Source organism: Pongo abelii, chromosome 10 (genome assembly GCF_028885655.2).
Source record: "Pongo abelii isolate AG06213 chromosome 10, NHGRI_mPonAbe1-v2.0_pri, whole genome shotgun sequence".
NCBI classification, from domain to species: Eukaryota; Metazoa; Chordata; class Mammalia; order Primates; family Hominidae; genus Pongo; species Pongo abelii.
The window spans coordinates 26,651,604-26,664,517 of NC_071995.2; positions in this window are offsets into that span (position 1 = coordinate 26,651,604).

Consider the following 12,914-nt stretch of genomic DNA (forward strand, 5'->3'; position numbering starts at 1 on the left):
AAAACTCAAAGCTCAGACGGACTCTTGTTATTTGAAGACAATACTTTCAACTACTGCTGAAGGCTGGATGTCTAGCGAATATGCTGTCCTAACAGCTTTTTAAAAAGAACTGCGGATTTTAACAGAAGAGCTCCCCCTGCTGTCAAATGGTTTATGGGCAACGCGCGTGGAACGTCTAGAACACCTGGCATGGGCCCATTGCAAAGCTGGAAAGCTGAACTTCAAGATAGTTTTCACTGAGACTCGTCTCTTAAAGCTACTTTTGATCATTTATTGACAAGCATGTGTGATCATTCAATAGGGAATACTACCTGAAATATCTTTCTCATATCCATAGCAATTGAAACCAGTTTAAAACCAATCTTGATTATATTAAAGTAAAAGATGGATTTGTTTCACAGTCATTATTCTCTGCATTAATATACACCAATGTAACAAAAAAAGTTTTAGTCATCAAAATAGTTTTTCCAACAATTTTAGTACTGTACGGGTTGAATCATCAAGATGGACTGATTTGAATGCACACTACTTACACCAGTCTTACACCAGTCTTTCCCTTCTCAGCTTGTTTCCCTGTGCCTTCATTACTGTTTCTAGTATTCCAGACCAAGAATAAGTACGCTAATAACCACTGCCTTCTTGGTAATAGTCTTATTTTTCTTTTTCCTTAAGTGTTTTAAATGTGACATTCCTTTTTACTAATTCGTTTCTTCGTTGTTCTTATTAATATGCCAAGATGAAAACATATTTTTAAAAAGTCCCAAGTAACTGTGTAAGTTGAAAACTGCACATCTTAGCTGTTGGCTTCCATTGGTTTTCAGAGCTGTTCATCTTGAGGAAACAGCTACCTTCAGAGGTCGGCTGCTGGTACAGCTTTGAGTCACTAGGAGGTAAGAGGATAACTGGTAAACCACAAATGAAGCGATAAAGGAGGTGTGTCTCTACCATAAATGCTAATGTGGGCAATTCAGCTGCATTTTTCACAATAAGCACTTTACCACACTTTATAGAAGCATTCAGATAATGATCACCAATTATTCAGTGGTTCTCCATGCTCTCTGAGTTGCAGAGGCAGCAATGGAAATAAGAGTTGGTCTTTATGCAGGAACATGTATTTAGAAAACGCTTTGGTATTCTCCAGGGCTGGGAAGAGACTCTGTTCTTTTGTTAGCCAGGGGTAAACAGGCCAGCACTCTCATAGAAGTGACAAGTACTCCTGCTGCTCTATGAACTGGGCCCTGTTATGGGCTGAATTGTGTCCCCCCAAATTCGTATGTTGAAATTCTAACTCCCAGTCCCCCCAAATTTGTCTGTTGAAGTTCTAATTCCCAGAGACTATATTTGGAGACAAGGTCTTTAAAGAGATAATTAAGGTTAAATGAGGGCATTCGTGTAGGCCCTAATTCAGTATGGCTGGTGTCCTCATAAGAAGAAGAGCTTGGGTAGGGCACGGTGGCTCACGCTTGTAATCCCAGAACTTTGGGAGGCTGAGGCGGGTAGACTGCCTGAGCTCAGCAGTTTGAGACCAGCCTGGGCAACACAGTGAAACCCCATCTCTACTAAAAAATACAAAAAAATTAGCCAGGCATGGCGGTGTGCACCTGTAGTCCCAGCTACTGGGGAGGCTGAGGAAGGAGAATTGCTTGAACCCAGGAGGCAGAGGTCGCAGTGAGCTAAGATTGTGCCACTGGGTGACAGAGTGAGACTCCATCTCCAAAAAAAAAAAAGAAAAGAAGAAGAAGAAGAGCTTAGCCGGGCGCAGTGGCTCACATCTGTAATCCCAGAAATTTGGGAGACTGAGGCAGGTGGATTGCCTGAGGTCAGGAGTTCCAGACCAGCCTGGCCAACATGGTGAAACCCCGTCTCTACTAAAAATACAAAAATTAGCCAGGTGTGGTGGCACATGCCTGTAATCCCAACTACTCAGGAGGCTGAGGCAGGAGAATCGCTTGCACCTGGGAGGCAGATGTTGCAATGAGCCGAGATCGTGCCATCACACTCCAGCCTGGGCAACAGAGCAAGACTTCGTCTCAAATAAATAAATAAATAAATAAATAAATAAATAATTTTTTTAAAAATGAAGAGCTTGGGATAGAGACAGGCGCTTGCATAGAGGAAAGACCATGTGCAGACAGAGAAAAGGCAGCCACCTGCAAGCCAAAAAGAGAGGCCTCAGAAGAAAGTAAACCTGCTGACATCCTGATCTTGGACTTCCAGCCTCTAGAACTATGAAAAGATCAATTTCTGTGGTTTAAGCCACTGAGTCTGTGGTACTTTGTTATGGCAGCTCTAACAAACTAACACAGACCCATTTGCCCAGTTAATAGTCCAGGAACCACATTTTTTTTCTTATGTGTAGTCATGAGTTCACCAAGCAAGCCAGTTCTAAAGTTAGAAAATGGATATTGGATGTTGGTGCCATCAGAATATGCCTGGCAACATGTTTGCCTTTTTAGTGGTAATTTAAAAAATTGTCATATCTATAGAAGTTCATATTTCTATTGTGCATGCACAGTGGGTAAAAATATTTCAAGGCTTGGGGGTAGATTGGCTGTGTGACAAAGCCTTATGAATTGGCCCAGCTTCCATGAAGTTAGGGTGGCAAGCACCTGAAGTCAGGGAATGATTAGACAGTTAATTAATCTGTAGTAGACTGCAATGCTGGCTTCTCAGATCTACCAGCTGAGGGATAGCCTCTGAACTGTAAGAAACTATAAGAAAAGTTCAGCCTCCCAAATAGCTGGGACTACAGGTGTACACTACCACACTTGGGTAATTTTTTTTTTTTTTTGTATTTTTAGTAGAAACAGGGTTTTGCCATGTTGCCTGGCTGGTCTCTAACTCATGGGCTCAAGCAGTCCTTCTACCTCAGCCTCCCAAAGTGCTAGGATTACAGGCATGAGCCATTGCACTCAGCTAAGTGTCACAAGTATTCTTAACACTTCTGGATTCAGATGGTATAAAATAACATCATTAATTGCACTTACTCTACTCCAGGTGTGTCCAGTCTTTTGGCTTCCCTGAGCCATACTGGAAGAAGAAGACTTATCTTGGGCCACACATAAAATACACTAACACTAACGAAGAACTTAAAAAAAAAATGGCCAAAAAAATCTCATAATGTCTTAAGAAAGTTTACGAATTTGTGTTAGGCCACATTCAAAGTCGTCCTGGGCTGCAAGTTGGACAAGCTTGTCCTACTCTAAAGCAATATAGTTTATTTTATCACCATATAATGATTTTGAGATGATCTTTATGGGACTTTGAAGCTTCTCTTATCCTGAAGACATTTCCCTAAAGCCCTATAGAATAAATATCCAGTACCAGCCGGGCGCGGTGGCTCATGCCTGTAATCCCACCACTTTGGGAGGCCGAGGCGGGCGGATCACGAGGTCAGGAGATCGAGACCATCTTGGCTAACACGGTGAAACCCCGTCTCCACTAAAAATACAAAAAATTAGCAGGGTGTGGTGGCAGGTGCCTGTAGTCCCAGCTACTTGGGAGGCTGAGGCAGGAGAATTGCTTGAACCTGGGAGGCGGAGCTTGCAGTGAGTCAAGATGGCGCCACTGCACTACAGCCTGGGCGACAAAGTGAGACTCAGTCTCAAACAAACAAACAAAAAAACACAAAAGAATAAATATCCAGTACGAGTGGCAATCAGCCCCAAGACACAGCAAAAATGAAAACGTCTCCTGAATCACCGAAACAGAGAGTCAGTATAATCTATGGTTCACAGTGAGAGGTGACAGCGTTCTGGCAGTCCTCACAGCCCTTGCTTGCTCTCGGCGCCTCCTCTGCCTGGGCTCCCACTTTGGCAGCACTTGAGGAGCCCTTCAGCCCGCCGCTGCACTATGGGAGCCCCTTTCTGGGCTGGCCAAGGCCGGAGCCCACTCCCTCAGCTTGCAGGGAGGTGTGGAGGGAGAGGCACGAGCGGGAACCGGGGCTGGGCGCGGCACTTGCAGGCCAGCTGGAGTTCCAGGTGGGCATGGGCTTGGCGGGCCCGCACTCGGATCAGCTGGCCGGCCCGGCCGGCCCTGCCGGCCCGGGCAATGAGGGGCTTAGCACCCGGGCCAGCGGCTGCGGAGGGTGTACTGGGTCCCCCCGCAGTGCCAGCCCGCCAGCGCTGCAATCAATTTCTCACCAGGCCTTAGCTGCCTTCCCGTGGGGCAGGGCTCAGGACCTGCAGCCCGCCATGCCTGAGCCTCCCACCCCCTCCATGGGCTCCTATGCGGCCCGAGCCTCTCCGATGAGTGCCACCCCCTGCTCCAGGGCACCCAGTCCGATGGACCACCCAAGGGCTGAGGAGTGCAAGCGCACGGCGCAGGACTGGCAGGCAGCTCCACCTGCAGCCCAGGTGTGGGATCTACTGGGTGAAGCCAGCTGGGCTCCTGAGTCTGGTGGGGACGTGGAGAACCTTTATGTCTAGCTCAGGGATTGTAAATACACCAATCGGCACTCTGTATCTAGCTCAAGGTTTGTAAACACACCAATCAGCACCCTGTGTCTAGTTCAGGGTTTGTGAGTGCACCAATCGACACTCTGTATCTAGCTACTCTGGTGGGGCCTTGGAGAACCTTTGTGTCCATACTCTATCTAACTAATCTGGTGGGGAGGTGGAGAACCTTTGTGTCTAGCTCAGGGATTGTAAACGCACCAATCAGCACCCTGTCAAAACAGACCACTCGGCTCTACCAATCAGCAGGACGTGGGTGGGGCCAGATAAAGAGAATAAAAGCAGGCTGCCCAAGCTAGCAGTGGTAACCCACTCGGTCCCCTTCCACGCTGTGGAAGCTTTGTTCTTTCGCTCTTTGCAATAAAACTTGCTACTGCTCACTCTTTGGGTCCACGCTGCCTTTATGAGCTGTAACACTCACCACAAAGGTCTGCAGCCTCACTCTTGAAGCCAGTGAGACCACGAGCCCACTGGGAGAAGCGAACCACTCTAGACGCGCTGCCTTAAGAGCTTTAACACTCACCGCGAAGGTCTGCAGCTTCACTCCTGAGCCAGCGAGACCACAAAGCCACTAGGAGGAAGAAACTTTGAACATATCCGAACATCAGAAGGAACAAACTCCAGACGTGCCACCTTAAGAGCTGTAACACTCACCGCGAGGATCCGCGGCTTCATTCTTGAAGTCGGTGAGACCAAGAACCCACCAATTCCAGACACAGCAGCACATGCCCTGAGGTGTGGTAGACTTGGGTTCCTATCTCAGTTCCTGGACACAATAGTTGCATGATCTCAGCATATTTATTCTCTCTGTGTATTGGTTTCCTCAACTGTAAATTAGATTAAAGTAACGTCTATCTCCAACAGGTGTTAAGAGGATTAAATAAGATATTTTAAGTTTAGCTCTGAACACAGTGTCTTACACAGAGTGAGTGCTCATTTTTGTTGATTTTATTTTTATTAAATAGCCGTATTTTAATCTATATAAGGTGTGACCCAAGAGGAAGCACTACTTAGCCTAAAGTATTATTGAATTGTTTGCCCAAAGATTTAGTAGAGCCCATTAACATTATGTATAAGTGAGTCAATTACTTGGAAAATGGAAAAAAGGGAAAACTAGGTTTTTTCCCTCAGAACCCTTCTATGGAAGGGTTTTCCTTGGAAGGATAACCCTTGGAAGATAACCCTTGGAAGGGCTATCTAGTGGATATTTATCCACTAGAGCCTGGGTGTGACCTGGGAAGTCTTCACAGCTTCTTGCTCCACAGAGAAAGAGGCCACTGCTCAGTAGTTAGGATAAAATCTAACCCCAACCCTTGTGTGGATGGGATGGAGATGGCAAAACAATCTTAAAAAAGGTATTGCTGGCCGGGCGTGGTGGCTCAGGCCTGTAATCCGAACACTTTGGGAGGTCTAGGTGGGTGGATCACAAGGTCAGGAGTTCGAGACCAGCCTGACCAACATGGTGGTCTACTGAAAATACAAAAATTAGCCGAGTGTGGTGGCAGGTGCTTGTAATCCCAGCCACTCAGGAGGCTGAGGCAGGAGAATCACTTCAACCCTTGTGGCGGAGGTTGCAGTGAGCCGAGATCACGCCACTGCACTCCAGCCTGGGTGACAGAGCCAGACTCTGTCTCAAAACAAAACAAAAAACATATTGCTTTATTTCCTTTTCTGAAGTTACCATAGTCCAGGAATAAAAGGGAAGCTGTTCAGGATGCCCATTTTAATTTTTCAATGGCTTGATTTTCAGGTATTTATGATAAAGATACATACTTTCTTTTCCCCTGTATTATCAAAGGAGTATTTACTTGTAATAAACTCAAAAATACTGAAGCATCTAAAGTAAAAGATGATGGTTGCCCTTGCAACACATACTTTTAAACTCAGAAATCTCTCTTCTACTTCCAACTTTTTATCCTTATGAGTATATTAAAATAAATATGAAAGTGTGTGAACAAAAGAAATTGGAATGCATTACTTTAAACTTAAATTAATTCAAAAGGCTAATTAAGTTTGAAATTATCCTAAATGACTCTAAGTGAGGATTCAACATTCATTCATTCAGTAAAAAAAGGTGTTTCCATCACATTCTTGGCCTCCTAGAAAGTTGCTCCTGAAGACACACTTCGCTGGGTGTCTCCGCACTTCCTTTTTCCTTTGACCTGAACTTACATAAACTGCCATTTGCAAACCGTTTCTTCTTTTTCAGCCCTCAAAAACTCCACCTCCTAAGAAGTTATTCTATCCAGCTTTATGAGAGCCTACCCTTTTTTGTGCTGTCATCTATGATCTCTGAAATTATTTCATGTCCTTCGTTGAAGACTGCAGCACATGGCTCACTGTCTCCTTCTTCACTCCGCTTTGGTCACCATTTTCAGCAACTGCGACACTCATGTGCTGTCCCATTCAACATCACACCTTCACAGTTTCTGTATCTCCTTCTTTCTAATGATCTTTTTATCTTCCTCCATTTCATCCTCCTACTTCTAGTCATGACTTCACCTTACTGTTACCAACAATTAGATTACCTTCTAAAACATTGATTGTTTCAAGCCTTTCCTCTCCCGCCAGTGCATTTACCCTTGGAACTCCTACTTTATTGACTCTACAACTTTTTCAATATCCATTACCTAATGAATGGCTTCATTTCTGCCCCCGCCCTCACCACCTTTTTTTTAACTTTACTCTCTATCTCTACCCAGTAAAATGTAAGCTCCACGAAGACAAAAGTCTACTTTTTCACTCTTAACTCTAGTGCCTGGACCAGAATCATGTCTGATACATAGAAGGAACTCAATAAACATTAAATAAATGCATGAGAGGCCAGGCGTGGTGGCTTACGCCTGTAATCCCAGCACTTTGAAAGACCGAGGTGGGCAGATCACCTGAGGTCAGGAGTTTGAGACCAGCCTGACCAATATGGTGAAACCCCATCTCTACTAAAAATACAAAATTAGCTGGGTGTGGTGGTGCACGCCTGTAATCCCAGCTACTTGGGAGACTGAGGCAGGAGAATCACTTGAACCCAGGAGGGGAGGTTGCAGTAAGCCGAGATCGCACCATTGCACTCCAGCCTGGGCAACAGAGGGAGACTTTGTCTCAATAAATAAATAAATAAATAAATAAATAAATAAAATTCATGAATGCCTACTGTAGCCAAGCATTTGGCAAGAATAAAGAGACAAAAATAAAACCTCTACCCTCAAGAAGTTTAATCTATTTATGCATATGTATTTGCACATGCATGCACATTTCAACTATTTTTCCTTGAATCAACTGCCTATTCTTAGTTCATTTCAAAAATAATCTTACATTTTATTATTCCAATGTCCTTATACTGGATTTGGAAAGTCTCTTACTAGTAATAAATCTTTCAGCTTTCCAAGCATATCTTTTAGGTATATAAGTAATTGTGCAAGGCATTGAAAAACCCTAAAAATAATTAGCTATTTTTTAAATCTACTTGGTACAAACAACTATAAACTCAAAAACACTAGAAAGTGATGATGTTGGCAATCACTCTTCATGAACAGGACAGCATTCAGGTGTGTTAGGAGTTTCATATTATTTTCATCTACTCTCGTCTCTAGCCCCATTGATAGCCCAAATGGCATCATTGTGCAAAACAGAAAATTCCCCTACTCAAGACACTTTTTTGCCATCTCTTAGAAAATTGTAATAACTATATAAATCTGCAATGATTACCAATATGAATGGCTCCCATTAATGTTATACACTTCTACAGTTTAAAAATATTGTTCAACCCACTATTTCCAAAATTTATTTGATCATGGAAACTTTCTGTATGCTACTTAAACATATCACATGGAACTAACATTATTATTATTATTATTATTATTATTATTATTATTATTATTTTGAGATGGAGTCTCCCTCCGTCACCCAGGCTGCAGTGCAGTGGCACGAACTCAGCTCACTGCAACCTCTGCCTCCCAGGTTTAAGCAATTCTCCTGCTTCAGCCTCCTGAGTAACTGGGACTACAGGCGCCCACCACCACGCCCGGCTAATTTTTGTATTTTTTTTTTTTAATAGAGATGGGGTTTCACCATGTTGGCCAGGCTGGTCTCAAACTCCTGACCTCAAGTGATCCAGCCGCCTCAGTCTCCCAAAGTTCTGGGATTACAGGTGTGAGGCACCACACCCAGCCAACATTTGCTGATAGATAATTTGAGAAGCATTGCTCTAGATTACCCATATAAAGTGGTTAGTTTTAGGCCTATGGCTTTTATTCCAACTGTATATATTTGTAATATTATTCTCTGTTCTTTAAGGGCTACACCTGGAGTCAAATGGACTCAGATTTGAAATCTAGCTCTGAAACTAACTTTGAGTGAGTTATACAACCTCTCTAAGGATCAATTATCTCATCTGAAAACTGCAGATGGCAATAGTACTTTCCTTAGAAGATTACCGTAAGGACTGCAGGAGACCTTCTATGGTCTCTGAGTGTGCTAACATCATTAAATGGTCATTATTCTACTCATAATGTTCTTCAGGCTATCTGATTTATAGAACAGAATTACTTAAAAGAAGGTATGTTTGAAGGAGGAAGCATAAGTTTGAAGGAGTAATTGTAAAAAATAAAAGCCAACTGGATTTTGTTGTAATTTCATTTTTATAAAAACAAAAGTTGTTTGAATTTCTGAGCTCTTCAATAGACAACATACACAAAACCCAGGTCGTGTGTCAATATAGAAAGAAGACCCACGTTTAGCAAGTTTGGACTTCATGATTTTGCCCAAAGTGAACATACATACTCCCATGTTCATGCCATATGGGTAATATAATCTCCCAATCAGAAAGAAAAGTAAGGACATTAGCCTTACTTTTTGAGATGGGAGAATCACTAGAGCCTGGGTAGTCAAGGCTGCAGTGAAGGGAGATCACGCTACTGCACTCCAGCTTGGGGGGCAACGGCAGTGAGACCCTGTCTCAAAATAAGTAAATAAATAAATAAATAATAAAATGTGTGTGTGTGTGTATGTGTGTGTGCGTATATATAAAATCCTTCCTGTAGAAGATTAAAAAAAAAAAGAATACTAGTGACTGTTTACAAAAAAAAAAAGAAAGAAAGAAAAGAAAACAGCCTATTAAAGAGCCCCACTGATTCTCAGTCACTGTCTGTATCAGTCAGGGTCCTGATAGGAAAGGGATAGCATACCCAGCTGGGGTTTTTAAAAAAGATGTGTTTTATTAAAAGGATTATTTACAGAGTTGCAGGTGGATTAAGGGATTAAGAGACCCAACAAGAGATGATGAGGCATCCAGGGATTAGTAACAGTGGGAAGCCATTACCTTACGCATCCGAAGGGCAGGAGAGGAAATAGTATTATCTGAACCAGTGAGAGTGGTGACCTTGGAAGAGGCCTCCAACAAGAGCCGTGGCTGTCAAAGGACCTAGCTACTGTCAGAACAGTCAGCTGGATGAAGCCTCATCCATCTCCAGCTGGATAGAGCTGGAGAAAATGCTCCAACCAGAAGCCGGAGGACAATGAGAGTGAGGAGACTCCCACCCCAAGGTCACCCCCGCTAAGGTGCAGAGCAGGGTGGAGAACGGATCTGGGGGCAAACTGAGAAAAATAACCTAATATCTAGCAACGCCAAATATAAGGGTGATAATTTAGAGCCAAATAAGTCTCCATTACTTAATAGCAACAAAACTACATCTAATAAACAGCAATACCTTGGGAAACAACTGACATAAATAGTACATTATTTTAGCTTTGAACTAAAACTAATGAAAGGCATTTGAATGTACGTCACTGATTTATAGATTCTCATTCTCTACTATAAAAAAAATAAAGAATTTGCTTTTTGATGCTGCTTTTTTTTTTAAGTTTTTAAATTTAAAAAACAAGAGAGACATGGTCTCACGATGTTGCGCAGGCTGGTCTTGAATTCCTGGCCTCAAGCGATCCTCCTGCATCAGCCTCCCAAAGTGCTAGGATTACAGGTGTGAGCCACCACACCCAATCTCTTTGATGATTCTTTTCAAACTTTTTGTTTAGAAATAATTTTAGACTTATTGAAAAGTTGCAAATCTAAAATAGAGAGTTCCTGCATACTGTTCACCTGGCTTCCCCTAATGTGAATAACTTACGTAAGCATAATACAATGATCAAAACCAGGAAGCTCTCATTGTTACAACACTATTAACCAAACTTAATTCATTTCACCAGTTTTCTCCCTAAAGTCCTTTTTTTTGTTTGTTTTCTGGCTCCAATATCCCACACTGAATTTAGTTGTGTCTCGCTAGTCTTCTCCAGTCTGTGACAGTTCCTCATTCTTTCCTTGTCTTCAGTGACCCTGACACCTCTGATGAATCAGCTATTTTGTAGAAAGCCTCTCAATTTGGATTTGTCTGATGTTTTATCAAGATTAGACAGAACTGCATTTTTAGCAAGAATATGCTGGAGGAATGTATCTTTCTCTGTATAAAATTTCAGGGGACCCATGACATTAATGTGTCTTAGAAACAGAATAAGACTCTGTTTCCTAGATTGGAGTGTAGTTGCACCATCATAGCTCATTGTAGCCTTGAACTCCTGGGCTCAAGCGTTCCTCCTACCTCAGCCTTCCAACTAGCTAAGACTATAGGTGTGTACCACCATGCTCTGGTAGAGGCAGGGGACTTGCTATGCTGCATAGGCTGGTCTTTAACTTCTGCACTCAAGCAATACTTCTGCCTTGGCCTCCCAAAGTGCTGGTATTATAGGCATGAGCCACTGTACCTGGCCTGTTATTCCTATTTCAAAGATAGCAAAACTACATTCCCCCTCCCCCCTTTTTTTTAATTTGAAGAACTATTGGATTTTCAGAATACTTACAAATATAGTCATATGATTTTTGACAAAGGAATCAAAAATTTAAATTTGTTTGATACTAGAACATTGATTGTTTCTTTCATAAGTCTTCAAGTGCTGGAAATGTGCTGGAACAGTCTTTAAAAGCAAATGATAGCTCACTCTGAAGTACCAATTTAAGAGTATGGCATGTCTCCAAAACTCATTTAAGAAACCAAGTGGCTAATTAAACCTTCAATCAGATTATTTGAGCGTTTTTTAATAAGTGTGCTGTGGTGCAGGCAAAAATGATGGTGGAATATACTTTGAAAATATTATGTCATTATTTTGGGGACCAATCCAAAGATCATTTACTACAGATAAATAATGATAACATGAATAACTATAATGATGACAACAATTTTAAGCTAGTTAGGTTAAGAATTTGTCAATTAAATTGTTGTTGAATACCTTCTGAATAGACATTAAATTTGAGTGAACATGGAAAATGGCACATTATCTAAATTACATTTTTATTGGCATAGATAATAGTGTAACATTGCCCAAAATGACTAAGGATCAGAAGGCTAAACAGACCCAAGCATTAGATATGTGAATACTTAATAATTGCCTCCAATAAAAAGAGAGTTTAAAATAAGTTGTCTTTGAATTGTGATTTTTTATAATAAAAACAAGAATAAAGAAACTAAAGCTAAAGATTTAATGTGATAATCTTTTTAAAAGAGATTTTAATTCTGTACCCTCTCCATATTTGATTCCAATTCCCCAGAGGCAAACATCTTCAGCCCTTTTTAGCTCTTATAATATTTACTTCTGTATATCCAAATACCCTTACACTGTGATATGGTTTGGCTGTGTCCCCGCCCAAATCTCATCTTGAATTGTAACTTCCACAATTCCCATGTGTCCTGGGAGGAACCCAGTGGGAGGTAATTGAATCCTGGGGGCGGGTCTTTCCTGTGCTGTTCTCATGATAGTGAATAAGTCTCAAGAGATCTGATGGTTTTAAAAACGAGAGTTTCCATGCACAAGCTTTCTCTCTTTGCCTGCTGCCATTCACGTAAGATACAACTTGCACCTCCTTGTCTTCTGCCATGATTGTGAGGCCTCCCCAGCCATGTGGAACTGTAAGTCCAATTAAACCTCTTTCTTTTGTAAATTGCACAGTCTCGGGTATCTCTTTGTTAGCAGCATGAAAATGGACTAATCCAATAAATTGGTACCCGGAGAGTGGGGTGCTGCTGAAAAGATACCTGAAAATGTGGAAGTGACTTTGGAACTGGGCAACAGGCATAGGGTAGAACAGTTTGGAGGGCTCAGAAGAAGACAGGAAAATGTGGGAAAGTTTGGAACTTCCTAGAGTCTTGTTGAATGGCTTTGAACACAATGCTGATAGTGATATGAAAAATGAAATTCAGGCTGAGTTGGTTTCAGATAGAGACGAGGAACTTGTTGGGAACTGGAGCAAAGGTGACTCTTGCTATGCTTTAGCAAAGAGACTGGTGGCATTTTGCCCCTGCCCTAGAGATTTGTGGAGCTTTGAACTTCAGAGAGATGACTTAGGGTATCTGGTGGAAGAAATTTATAAGCAGCAAAGCTTTCAAGAGGTGACTTGGGTGCAAAAAAAAAAAAAAT